We start from the raw sequence: 13,908 nt of genomic DNA, 5'->3' as shown, positions 1-13,908 counted from the left end.
GCAGCCCCCAGCAGGCCCAGGACGGGGGGGCATTTGGGCCGGTGGCTGAGCGCTTCCACCCCACGGTCCCCATGGTCCCGAGAGGGGCTGGTCAGCAGACCTCCCTGGAGCCAGCTGCATGTGACAGGCTGCACCCCTGGGGCAGCGGCTGACGCCCCTCCAGGCCCTCCAGCCAACGCTGCTAACTCCCACCCGCAGCTGGTGGACAGCCCCAGCGATCCGGGCACTGTGGGCCACAGGGAACCTCCTGGAAGCACCTCCCATGGTCCCACAGCCCCTCTCAGGTAGCAGAGGCAGCTCTCAGGGATGTCAGGGCTGTGAAGGGCCCACCTGCACCCAGCGGGCATCGACCCCCTATCATGGGAGATAAAGGCCTTCTGGAAGCCTCTTCTCCATCCCCAAATCCTACCCCTGCCCACTGGTCTCCGGGACCTGGCGCAGGGGTGGGGGTACCGAGGCATCCTGGCCTTGACTGGCAGCTTTGAGTGGCAGCCTCCCGGTAGGGCAGGTCCAGGCCCCGCCCCAGCCGTTGCTTCCTGTCTCCCCCGCTCTGGTAGCTAATTAGGATCCAGCTGGCTGGCGCCACAGATCAGGGACGAGGGACAACTGAGTCCCCTCCTTCCCCTCCGGGGGACCCTCGAGGTAAGCTGGAGACAGGCAGGCGGGGGAAGGGAGGGGGTGCGGTCCCAAGGGGTGGAGGGGGGGCAGCTGGTGTTGTGTGCCCTCCCCTGCAATGTTCCCAGCCACCTGCCCGTCCTGTCCCAGTCCCTGTCCTGGTCCCCGTCCCTGAGTGCAGCACCTTGCACTGGGTTCTGACCCACTTCCTGCCTTCCCGGCCGCTCCTCCCTTCCCCCCATCCCGGCTCCCCTGGATGCTCTCCGAGTTGCAAACCCAGATCTCTCCTGTCGGCGGCCCTTTGCGTTATCTGCACTGCGGTTCTCAGCGGTGGCCCCGGCCCAGCGGCACCAGCCTGGCCAAGAACTTCTACGAACACACATTCTCCGAACACACATTCTCCGGGGAGGGCCGGCACCCGGGTTTCTACAGGCCCTCCAGTGTGTGAACACACCCACTCACTCTGTCTTCTCCCGCCTCACCCCAGTCTGTCCCAGAGTTTCAATGCCGTTGACCAGCGGATACCTTCCCCATCTCTTATTTTCTGTTTGGAATCTCTCAACAGGGGCCCGATTACTGTTCTTCCCCCCACGATTACTGTTCTTCCCCCTACCGAGTGAAAGCTAGTCCACCAGCCCAGTTGGCTCCCTGACATTCCCTGACCACATCAAGCCCGGCCCCAGGGCCTTTGCACTGGTCAGTTCTTCTGCACTTCTGCCCACCAGTTATCCTCAAGGCTGCTCCCCTCATCTCCTTTAGGCCTTTGTGCAAATGTAACTAATTAGGGGCGCCTGGTGGCTCAGTGGGTTAAGCGTTTGCCTTTGGCTCTGGTCATGATCCCAGAGTCTTGGGATAGAGCCCTCCAGCACTTTCTCTTTCTCTCTCAAATAAATAAGATACTTTTTAACAAAGTAACTATTATTTCTTGCACAGAACAGCCCCTGCACAGACAGGAATCACTGGACTGCTTTGCTCACAGCCCCAGCCCCAGCTTCTAGAACAGGCCTGGCACAGCAAGGAGTGTTGAATCTCAGACCCTAAACCTAGGAATGCTCTTCGACTGCTCACCCTTCCACACCTCCGCCCTTCACCAGCTCCATCAGCCAGTCCCGAGAGCTCGGCCTCCAGAGTACCTCGCCAACCTGCCCGCTTGCGGCCCCCGGTGCCAGCGGCCAGGACCAAGCCACCACCCTGCCGCACCCGGACGCTCGTCTTGGCCTCCCTACCTCCTGGCCTGTCCTCAGCTCAGTGCTAAGGGATCACTGAATGACGTAGATCTGAGTGGTAACCTCCCCCTCAGCTCTCCGCTGGGGTCTGTGCTCCTCACCAGGGCCTAGAGGCCAAGGTGATCGATGCCACCCTGCTCTGTAACCAGCCTCCTGCAGTCCCTAGGATGCTCTGGCTTCCTGCCCCGCCCCTGCCCCACTAGGCCAAGGCTGCGCGCTGCCTGGAATGCTCTCCCAGGATCCCCGTACACCTGCTCTGGCCTCTCCCGTTCAGGGCTCAATTCCAAGGCCACACCGGGCGGCCGAGCAACCTATCCTGACCTCCCCAAACATTCCTGCTGCTCCCACTAGCCATCCTGTTGCCGTTTTTGACATACAGCTTTCAAGCACATCTGGAGTTACCTGTATTACGCTAGCAGGTCTGTTGTCAACCTTCCCTGCTAGCCCATGAGCTTCTTGAGGGCAGGGACTTGACAGGTTCTCCAGAAATAAAGGTGGAAGCACCACACTCGTGGGCAGGACCTCCCCCCCCCCCCAGGCCTCAGACTCCTCTCACCACATGCAAAGTGACAGGACAGTGTGGTCTCGAACGGCCCCCACCACCTTCATGAAGCGCCCCTCTAACTGCCTCACCCCGACCAGACGTGGCCTGTGGCACTTTGGGTTTCCCTCGAAGCATTTTATCATGTTCTACTGTGGGGGGCCGGGGCTTCCTTGTTAACACCCCACCCCCCACCACCCCATCAGCTCCCAGCCACCGTCAGCCTCAGGAGAAGCACTGACCCCATGCTGATGGCCGTTCCCCTCCCCGGCTGTCCCTGGGGGGCTTACTAGTTAGCGCTGGTTAATGCTGGAAAGGCTGCCGGATGCCAGGCTCTGGGGGCGCCAGCTCACAGGGTGTGGATCCGACTCGGCCACTCATGACTGCTGAGAACTTGAGCCAGGTCCCGCCCCCCACCTCTACCCCAGTTCCCTCTGCGCCTCAAACCTGCAGAGTTCTGGTAAGGACAACAGTGTGCACACGTGACAGGCCAGCCTGAGAGCCACCCAAGGGAGCTGTCCACGGCACCGGATGAGTCAGGGCACAGGGCGCGCACATCTAAGTGGAGGGGCTCCCCTCCCTCTTCGGGTCTGCACCCAGGACCTGACGCTGGGACCTCAGGTGGAGCCCCCTGGCCTCTTCCCCACCCGCATTCCCCCCGGGGGCTCTAACTGACCTCCTGGCTTCAGACACTGTCTATACAGTGTGACAACTGCCACACTGGGGGCCACCCCGCTTCTCTCCTCGCCGTCTACGCCTCTGTCAGGTCTCCATGGCACCGTCAGCCTGTCCAGACTGACAGCCCCTCCTGTATGGGTCCACGGTCCCTCCGTTCTCCCAGATCCTCTTGGGCTGCAACCCCAGGAGTAAAAATCCCTGGCTCCTCTTTCCCTCGCTCCAACGCCCAGTTCAGGAGTAAGTCCCAGGTCTGTACCTTCCAGAACATCTCAGCATCTGTCCATCCCCAGCAACTGCCCTCCAGACAGCCCCGACCTCCTCCCAGCAGCGCCCCCAGCCCTCTTGCTCCCACACTCTGGGCTCCCCGCCGGCAGCCAGAGATGCTGTCAAAAAATTATAGTATAATAGATAATGTAACATAAAATGTGGTATTTTAACTGTTTTTACATTTATAATTCAGAGGCATTAATTACATTCTCAATGCTGTGCCATCACCACCACCACCACCATCGCCGCCGCCGCCGCCACCACCACCACCAATTTTCCAGAACTTTATCACTCCAGAGACTCTGCCCTCAGGAGCGGTCCCTTCCGTTCCCCCCACAACAACCAATCTACCCTCCGCCTATGCGACTGGGACTCCTCTGGGGACCTCATCTAAGTGGAATTAGACAGTATTTATCTGTTTGTTTGTGACCTTTCACTCGACGTGAGGTCCTCGAGGCCCGTCCACACCGCAGCCTGGGTCTGCACGCCGTTCCTCTTCGCAGCTGAGTAATATTCCCCCGTGGACAAGAGCACATCTGGTTTAGCCATTCACTGTTCAGGGACCCCTGGGGGGGGTGCTTTTAAAGCCATCTCAACTCGTCCTCCCCTGCCGTGGCTCCTGCTCCCCAACCTGTGAGGCCACATGGGCTCCCACCACATGTCCCTTAGATCTCGGTTCTGATGTGCCCTCCTCAGAGATGCCCGTGGGCCTTGACCAGCCTGTTTCAGACTTTGCTGCGGTCAGTGTCCACCTGTCTACCCCCCCGTCACCTCCTCTTGGTAAAATGGGGACACCATGAGACCTTCAGGGCCGTGGCCAGCATGTAGTGACTGCAAAATGTCCTCTGCTGCAGCTGTCACCGCCATCACCATCCATCACGTCACTGCTTTGTGACTTGGGGATTTCCTTTGTAATCCCCAGAAAAATGGAAGCTGCCAAGGCCATGTCCCGGCACCTAGATACCTAGTAGGTCCTCACACAAATATTTACTTAATGAACACAAGGTGACCGTGCTGAGGGTGGCCGGAGATAGGTGTTTGCGACCCGGGGCCAGGCCTGACCCACACAGCCCAGGCACCACTGCCTCAGGGGTGCAGGGAGTGTTCCCCACGGCTGCCCACCACTCCCTCCAGGACCTCTCCCCGGAGCAGCTCCCCCGGGAAGCCCCAGGCACCCCCAGGCCTGGCCCCAGCTCAGGGCTGAGTATGAGGAACCAGCCACTGTGACTTCTGTGGCCTCTTCCTGGCCAGACTCTGTGCCCACCTGACCCTGGGCAGTTCTGTCGCTTGATGCCCACCTAAGTGGGGAGACAAGGCCAGATGTGGGTAGGGAGGAGCCATATCTTGGAAGCCTGAGCCTGACCATCCCTGCGGCCTTAGGAGGGATTCTTATGGATTGAATACCCCAAAAAAGAAAGATACACTGGAGTCCTATTCTCCAGCACCTCAGAACAGGACCTTCTTTGGTCTTAAAAAAGGTAATCAAGTTAAAATGAAGTCATTAGGGGTGAACCTTAGTCCAGTATGACTGGTGTCTTTATGAAAAGGGGATATTTAGACAGAGACACGCACACAAGGGAGTAGGCCATGGGAGGATGGAGGCAGAGATCGGGGCGATGCATCTAAACCAAGGAGAGCCAAGGATGGCCAGCGAACCCCCAGAAGCCGCAGGAGAGGCACAGGACAGACCGGCTCAGAGCCTCCAGAAGGAAGCAACCCTGCCCACACTTTGATCTTGGACTTCTGGCCTCCGGAAATAAGATAAGAAGCTTTTGTTGTCAAAGCTGTCCAGTCTGGGGTACTTAGTCACAGCAGCCCCAGCAAACTCACACAGGGGGTCAGCTCGCATGGGCTGAGAGGCAGAGATGGGGACAGGCCTGAGCCGCAAAACCTTGGGGAGTCTTTCACAAACCATAGGAAGGGAAGGCCTGCTGCACCTCTGGTCCCAGAATCTCCCAGGATGCCAGCAACAGCGGCTGACACTTCTGTGCCCCATTCCCCATTCCAAGCACTGTCTGTATATACACGGCTCATTTAATCCATAGGAATTCAGTACATGGGGCAGCAGCAGCGGGAACAGAGGGGAGGCACAGACCTGCATCTTATAGAGGAGGGACGAGAGGTCCCAGGGGCGCCCACCGATAAGGGGACTCTGAACCCAGGCAGGCTGGCCCCGTAGGTTGGGCTGGGGAGCCCCTGGTGGCAGGGAGAGTCCCCTCCTGCATGTGGACACACCCAGGATGCTGCACCCCCAGGGTCAGGTGAGCCTGCCCCTGTGTCTGTTCCCACCTCAAGCCCCAGCACACTTGGGTGACCCTAACTGAACTAGGGGAACGAGGGCTTGCTGCCCTCCCAGGGAGGCGGGTCCAACCCCAGGGTGCGGGGGCAATCCACCAGCCCACTCACACCTGCCTCAGTTTGCTCCTGGGCCCATGGCAGTGTCAAGTGGGGGGGGGGGGGGGCGTGTAGCAGGGGTCCTGGGGGTGAGTGACACGGCCGAAGCTCTGTCCTCAGGTGCCCTGAAATGGGACAGGGGAGGGTGACAGGAGGAGAACCTGCTGCAGGAGAGGGGGCGCCTCTAGTCTGCCCTAGAGTACAGTTGCCATGGTAACCCTCTGCTTCCCGTGGGTGGAAGCCTGAATGCCTGGGGCGGGGGTGGGGTGGGGTGGGGGGGCACCAACAGGTGTGCCCTGGGCCCCTCCTGGCCCTGCCCCTCTGCACAAGAATCTCCTGCCTCTGTCCCTGAGGCCAGCAGCCTGAGAGCCCAGCTCCTCAAGCCCGCCTCCTCCAGGAAGCCCTTGGGCAAGGGAGAAAAAGGAAGCAGCAAGCCCCAGGGGAAGGTACAAGGACTAGGTTCCATGTGGGAATGGGCTGTGTGGCCTCAGGCTTCGTTCTTTGCCTCCCTGGGCCTAATTCTCCATCTCCCCATCTCCCCTCTGGGGGCTAAGAGATAAACCTTGCAGAGGCAGAGCAGGTGCCCAGACCGTGCCCAGCACACAGCCCTCCCCTGGGAAGGGCACTGTGAGCTCAGAGGGCAGGGTCCTCCCCCAAACCTTCCACTCCAGCCCCATCCCCCCGAAGGGCAGCCAGTCCTCCCAGGTGCTCCTCCCAGACCCCTCTTTTCCTTTTACCCCCACATCTAACCCCAGCAGCCCCTCCTACAGAATCTGCTCACCTCTCCCTCCCAGGTCTCGTCCCTGGCCAGGCCCCATCACCTGCCACCTGGTCCCTCCCTCCTCTCCTCCCCACCTCTCAGGTCTCCCCACCCCATAGCTGCCCAAAGCTTGGTCCTCCCACAGCAGCCAGAGGGTGCCCTTGAGCACCTGGGTCTGGGTGCATTCCTCCTCTGCTCAGAACCTTCTAGGACTCCCATCTCATTTAGAGCAAAGGCCCAAGTCCTCCCCCGGGGCCCACGGGCCTTGCACACTCTCTGCCCCATCCCTGCCATCAGCTCCTCCCGCTGTCCTTGCACTCAGCCCCCTATTTCCTGGAGGAAACCATCAGGCACAGTGCCGTCTCAGGGCCTCTGCACTGTTGTTCCCACCTCCCCAGGTACCTGCACAGCTTCTCCCTCGCCTCCTCAGGGTCTCTGCCCCAACGTCACCCGCTGGGAGAGGCCCTGCTGGTCCCAGCACTCCTACATCCCATCCTGGCTTTTTTCTCCGTGGCACCCACCACTGGCATGCCAGCCGTGCGTTTTACTTATCTGTTTGTTATCTTTCTCCCACTAGATGTCAGTGCCACTGGGTGGGGTTTGTCTGATTTGTCAGTTCTCAAGAGTCACTCTGGTTGCCCAGTGGCCCTGGGCCACAGAGGGGTGGGGGCCATTCGAAGCAGCAGCTTCCACCCCCCCACCCCCCCCACCCCCGTCCCCGGGGCCTCCTCCCCGTCTGCCCATCTATCTCCCCATCTACCTGCCACTCCCACCCCACCGGCTCTCCACTCAGCCCAAGCTGAGCTTTGTAAGATGAAAACCCAGTCCTGTCCCTCCCGGCCTACAACCCTCCATGGCTCCCTACTGTCTCGGAGGCCCTAGCTGGCCCCTCAGGCTCTGGGCTCACGTACCTCTCCCTCTCTCACACACACAGTGCCAGGGCTCCTGCCCCTGCCCCACTCTCCCCTCAAGGGGTTCTGCCCCCGGGACTGCCGGCGTCGGTCTCTCCCACAACCACTCACGGCACAAGGGACTGCCACGTTTTGCTTCCCTGATTGGACCTGGGCTCTGCTGCTGAACGTCTGTTGGAAGTTCCCACCAGCTGGGGACTCCCAGGGAAAGCTCCATCATGGTCGGTCTGGCTCTCTGCTGCGTGCCCAGCCCTGGGCAAGAACAAGTACTTGTTAATTTGTTTAATGAACAAAGACAAAGCAGACCCAGGGAACAGGTCATCCATTCAGTGGATAGTTACCTAGTTCCCACTGGGTCACGAGTGCTTGGGAGGAAAATAGGCCTGAAGGAGGGGTGTGTGGGGAGGTGTATCTGTAGGTACAGATGTAAGTGGGCCGGTTAGGGAACACCTCTCCCAGGGGCAGACGTGTCACGTGTCACGGAGAAGTGGCACGGAGGTGAGCCCTCTAGGTACCTGGGGGAAGACTATCCCAGGCAGCAGGAACGGCACGTGCAAAGGCCCTGAGGTAGAATCTGCTGGAGCGTGGCTGCGGCCCAGCGAGCACGGAGGAAGAGTGCGAGGAGGTGAGGGCAAGGGGAGGTGAAAGGACAGAGCTAGCAGGGCCTTGTGAGTGGAGGGGGGGACACAGGCTTTTTCTCCAAGTGAGGTGGGAGCCAAGGAGGGCTCTGAGCAGGGGGGGGGGGGGGGGACGTGGCCTGACTCGGAAGTTCAGAGACTCCTGCTGCTGCCAACGGAGATTAGGCTGGGGGGATGGGGTGGGGGCTGCTGAGAGCAGAGGGCGCGCCCACCCCCAGCCCTTTCTTCTCCCTGTCCACTCAGCCGGCACAGCTGCCGTCTGGTCCTTGCTTCCTTCCTTCACTCTCCTACCAATCACCCAGCAAACCATGTCAACTCCTGTCTTGAAAACCCCCCACACCAGCCCAGCTCTAACGTCTCGGGGCCCCTTCCGGAGCCTTCACTCTGACAGCCCGCTGGGCCTCCCCTTCCCGCTGGCTTCCTGGCCCCCCTTCCTTCCCTGTGTGGTTCTCTCCCACCCAGCAGCCAGAGAGGACTCATGCGGAATATTCCCATCCGGTCTGCTGGGCCGTGACCCCTCCATAGGCCTTCCTGGCCCCACGGATGCGCCTCATGGCACAAACCCAATTCTTCTGCCCCACCCCCACCCCCCCTCCCCCGCCCCATCAGCCTCCAGCCTCCTCTCTACTAGCCTGGCCCTAACACGTCTTACCTTTTCCCCTTTGAGCCACCACCTTCTTTCTGGCCTCAGGGCAGGCCTCTCTTCACAAACTCTCTCTCCCCTCCACTTTATCCCTCCCTCCCCGTACAGGCTGCAGCTGGGAGGCCACCTCCCCCAGGAAGCCCACCCTGACTTATAGACTGGCCAGGTGCCTCCTCTAAGCTGCTCACCACAGGAGGTTGGTGCACCGGGAGGCCCATGGTTCGTTTCCACTTGACACCGTTCACTGCCCATCCCAGAGCCCTGCACATCGGGCATGATGGGAGCACAGCTGAAAAGAGCGGTAGGAGCCAGGGCCCAAGGCAGAGAGTGGGAGGTGGCGGGAGTCCCAGGGCCTCCGGGTGCTGGCAGCGAAGGGGCAGGGTGGGGGATACAGAGACCTGATGGAGGGGGCGAGGACGCCCAGCAGGGCAAGAGGGAAGAGTCCCAGGGTCCTATGTCCAAATTCCAGCTCTGCCCGCTTAGGGCCGTGTGGTGAGGCCCCCATGTTCTCCCCCTGAATTCTGTCTCTCCCCAGGGAAATGGGATGGAAACCTCCTGTGGTGGCCAAGGGGCTAGACATAACATATGGCAGCCCCCCAAGTCCTTTTTAGGGCTCCTTGGTACCAGGCACTGACCTAGGAGCTGGACAGACACCTGTGGATGAGCCAGACACAAGAAACACTAAAGAGCCAATCTTATAAAGTCCTAGTGTTGTGAAGGAATGGGGTCTCTGGGGTGTGTGTGGGGGTGGGCAGTGTAGGTGCGTGTATGGAATTTAAAATAGGCCGCTCTGGGGATCCCTGGGTGGCTCAGCGGTTTAGCACCTGCCTTTGGCCCAGGGTGTGATCCTGGAGTCCCAGGATTGAGTTCCACATCAGGATCCCTGCATGAAGCCAGCTTCTCCCTCTGCCTGTGTCTCTGCCGCTCTGTGTGCGTGCATGCGTGTGTGTGTGTGTCTCATGAATAAATAAAATCTTAAAAAAAAAAAAAAAAAAGGCTGCACTGGAAAGACCAGACACTTCAACAAAGGCCCACAAAGGTAAGGGAGGAGCCATACAGGTGTCCAAGGAAGAGAAACAAGTTCCTGTCAGGAGGCACAGCCTGTGCAAAGGTCCTGGGGCTGGCCAGCACGTGTCTGAGGACAAGCGAGGAAGGTGGAATGAGCCTGGGGGAGTGGGAAGATGTGAGAGCAGGGAGGTGACAGGGACAGACTGTACCAGATTTGCCATGTCCTTAAGTCTGCCCCATATGGGGCTGCTCCTCTGCTCAAGACAGTGCACCCACAGGTGCCTCAACCTCCACAACCAAGTGCAACTGGGGGGCGCTCTGGGGCAGGAGCTGTCCACCTGTGGCCCCGTCCTGGACTGTCTATGCAGCCAGTGGACTAAGAGTGCTCTCGCCACTTTTAAAGGGCTGTGAAGGAGAGGCAGAGGGAAAATACGCATGAGTGCCGGTGGGCCACCTGCCAGGCTCCGGGATTTACCACCTGGCTCTTCGCAGAGAAAGGCCCCGATCCCTGGTCCTGAGCGGTGGTCCTTAACTGGACGGTTTTGTTCTCTGCCCCAGGCTGTTTGGCAATGTCTGGGGACCTTTTTAGGTGTCTCATCCGGGAGTGGGAGGGATGCTACTGGTATTTAGAGGGTGCAGACCACAGACGCTGCCCCAGGTCCTATGGTACACGGAGCAGCCCCCACAAAGAGTGACTGGCCCCAGTATCCAGACTGCTGTGGCTGGGAGAGCCTGGCCAAGGGAGCCAGTCCTGGGCCCTGCCCTGCCTGCACCACCTCTCTGGTGGCTGGACACCGGCACCCGCTCAGCTTCCTGGCTTGCCCCTTCCTGACTTCCTCTGAGGGAAGGACACTGGCTATTTTTAACTTTGGGGGGCAAGGCTATTTTTAGCCTTGACATCTATTTATTGAAATTTTTATCTTCCCCCAGTTTTGGATTTGGGGGTGGGGAAGCAGGGGGCTCCTGCTCAACTATTTCGCCAGGGCCCAAGGAGACTGGAGCAAGCGTGAAGGTCTCGCCCCATGAGAGGGAGAGGCTGGGTCAGTGCCGCAGGAGGAGGGGCTGCTCAGGCCTTGACCCTGGGTTTCCTGTCCCCCACATAGGCTCCTATGTTTCCCATGCCAGGCTCTAAACCCCAGAGTGCACACAGTTCTATGGGCAGGTGGCTCCATATAGGTACCGTCACCCACTGAGGCACCCACAAGGCTACCTCAGAGAGAGCACTCACAGGTGGGCAGGGCAGACAGGTGCAGAGCTGGCTTGGTCAGGCCCCCAGGGGCAGCCCTCAATCCCCTCAGAGGGGCGAGGTGCATGGGGAGCCCTCACTATGCACGGCCGGAGGATTCACCTGGGAGCCTTTAGTCCTTTGACAGACCCCCTCCCATTCACTCAGATAAGATTTCTTGAACACCTACTGTGGGCCAGGTCTAGGCATCTTGGATCCAAAAGCAAACTGAGTAACAAACTCCCTAAGCACCCGGATCCTGGTTGGGAAAACAGATGATAAATAAACACAGGCATAATAAATTAAGAAATTACAGGATGCAAAAAGCCATCCGTGTTAGGAAAAGTCAGGAGGTAGGTGGGAGGTTGCAATTTTAAACAGGCTGCATGGGGTAAAGGTTATGGGGGGGGGGTGACATTTGAGCAAAGGCCTCAAAGATGTCTGGGTGAGAGTCTCAGGTGGAAGAACAGCCAGTGCAAAGGCCCTGGGGTAGAACTGTGCTTAGCATGATGGTGGAGCAGCAAGAGAATGGAGGGGATAAGGTGGTGGGGACGATCATGCAGGGCCAAACCCTAAGACACCCCAATACCTGAACCTGCTGTAGTCGCTGGACGCAGGGACTACTACCTGCCACCTCTGGGGCTGCCCCTCCTGAGAGGACATGTAAGCTTTCTCCCCAAATCCTATGATACGAGCCCCTTGACTGAAATTGCTATGTATCACCAGACTCTGAGCTCCATGAGGACAAGACTAGGGCACTGTCCCTACAGCGTGGTCTTCACAGTGCCTGGTAGAGAAGGCACATGGCTGTGTTCACAGATCGCATGAAGAAGCACACCCAGCCTCGTTCCAAGGAGCCCCATGTACACATCCCTGGGTAAGTGCACAGATGCAGACCCCACTCCTGTGTGGAGCCACAGACACACGCAGGGCCACCCACTCTGCAAAATTCACAGCACCAGCACACGGGAGACCCCTACCAACCTAGGACTAGCCTGTTGGACATGTGGTCACACACAGGCTCAGCCAGGTCACCATCCAGAACGCACTGAGATATCTGACAGAGGACTGGATTCTGGGGGGCAGTGAGACCCCCCCACCCCCTGTGGCTGTTCTAACAGCCTCCCATCCTGGGACCCTGCTCTCTTCTTTCATGGGGGGGCGGTGGCCAAGACCCAGCCTAAGAGAAAGGCTGGCTTACTCAGGCATCTCCAGGGTCACTGCAGCCAGGTCAGGTTCCAGACCCAGGGAACTCCCACCCCCACCCCTCAAAGAGGGGTCTGGGAGAGGGGAAGCGTCTGGCATCTGGAAATCGGATCCTTGAGAGGAGCCCACATAGAAACCAGAGCCTTGTCCTTGGCCACATAGCTTACGGGAGAGGTAGGAGGGAGCAGAGCCTTGGAGCACCAGCTCCCTCGGCCAGCAGGTGGGGATGGCAGGGGTCTCACTCCTGCTCTTCCCCATCAGTGGCGGCACCCACTCTAGCCAAGCAGCATAACCTCCTGAGATCAGCACCCCCCCACACCAGATGCCTACACTGGGCCTGAAGCACCTCCTGCTCTCCCACCAGCCTGGGGGTGCAGGGAAGCTGCAAACTCCAGACGCAGGTGGCTCTCACAGGTGGAGGTACCTGGATCAGGAATCCAGACCACTTGATGCAGACTCCAGAGCAGCCAGGGAACCTGCCGGCCCCTCCCCCACGTGTCTGGAGGGTTCTCCTAGGCCCCCCAGGAGAAGGAGCTCCCCGGGGGCACGCTGGGAATAGAAACAGGGCTCCGTGAGTCTCCCTTCCACCTCCTCCCTACAGGCACCAGGGCCCAGGTACGCTGGTCCCCAGCTCCCCACCCTCCCTAGCCCTGGGTAGCCTCCAAGCCTAAGAGCAGGCATGAGCAGGGGTGATCATGCCTTAAGCCAGCTCCCCAAGAGCAGGGGTTGGGATGGGCGCCCCGTGGAGGGATGGCCGAGGGGGGCACTGGAGAGCAGGGGTGACAAGGGTGGGGCGGGCTAAGACCCTGCGGGAGGTCACTGGGGGAGAGGAGGGAGGCGGCCACACCAGCAGGAGGGCTGGCGCTCGCATGTGAGCATACACGTATGTGGCTCGGTGCATGGGTGCCACTGCCGCCAGCCAGGGAGCGAATTAGTTCTCTTTTCCGCTTTCCAGATGATTTTTCATCTCTGTAATTAATGGGCAAGTCAGTTCTGAACGGCATGGCAGGCAAATTGCTAGTTAGGAAAATCACGGATAATTTTCTCGATATGATAATGAAGGTTGTATTCCTTCTCTTATTCTCCCTGTTTTCATCCTACTTTTAAGTAATAAATTTGGCATTAGTGGGTGGGGAGAGGGGAGGAAGGAGAAGTCACCTGCCCCCACAGGCCCGGGGCCTGACCCAGGCCCACCAGGAGTCCTGAGGCCCTGGCCGCGGGGCAGATGGACAGGGTGAGAGATGGGGTCGCTCCGTGGGGCACCCCAAGACCCCAGCGATCAATTCAGGGGGCCAGACTGAGAAGAGCAGGTGGGGGGGCAGGGAGCCCCCAAGCTGTTAGCTGGGCTGGAGGAGCTGGGTCTAGGGTCGGGTTACAAGCTCAGGCGGGCCCCTGGGGTGCGGGAAGGAAGGGCAGAGACCAACAGCCTCTCTCCAAGAGGCAGCAGCATCGAGGTCAACAGGCCTGGAGCAGACATCACCCTGGGGAGTCCCCCCACACCTGTCCCCGCACGTCCAAAGCCTTCTCTGCGGTGACTCCTGTAGCAGCTAAGGGGACAGAGCAAGCAGAAAAGGGAGAGAGAGAAGGAGGAACAGGCAGAGAGAGGCGGCGAGGCGACCAGCCATCTTGGCAGCCATCTTGAACCCCTCCCCCTGCTCCCCCAGGCGCACACATGTTTGGATGTGGGCACACAGACCCCGGGCCGGGTCCCGCAGGCGCCAGGAGGGAGGGGGCCGGCCCCGAGGCTGGGACGCGGGACGCCTGCGCGGCGGCCGGCGGGGAGGGTCCCGGGGGCG

The 13,908-nt window shown here is 59.8% G+C and overlaps 1 protein-coding gene and 1 long non-coding RNA gene across 8 annotated transcripts in view; one reads left to right on the top strand and one right to left on the bottom strand.

Annotated features, from left to right (window-relative positions):
• Positions 1 to 13,908, bottom strand: part of ADGRL1 (adhesion G protein-coupled receptor L1) — a 65,498-nt gene that overhangs the window by 27,795 nt on the left and 23,795 nt on the right. The gene's annotated exons all lie outside the window — the stretch shown is intronic.
• Positions 5,987 to 13,174, top strand: LOC140610686 (uncharacterized). Its single transcript, XR_012012245.1, has 7 exons — positions 5,987 to 6,167; positions 6,880 to 7,018; positions 7,416 to 8,017; positions 8,782 to 8,974; positions 11,633 to 11,783; positions 12,527 to 12,727; positions 13,068 to 13,174. It is a non-coding gene; the product is annotated as an uncharacterized lncRNA (long non-coding RNA).

This window comes from Canis lupus, chromosome 19 (assembly GCF_048164855.1).
Source record: "Canis lupus baileyi chromosome 19, mCanLup2.hap1, whole genome shotgun sequence".
NCBI classification, from domain to species: domain Eukaryota; kingdom Metazoa; phylum Chordata; class Mammalia; order Carnivora; family Canidae; genus Canis; species Canis lupus.
The sequence above is the reverse complement of the archived record's forward strand: the minus strand, read 5'-3'. Positions and strand labels throughout refer to the sequence as shown.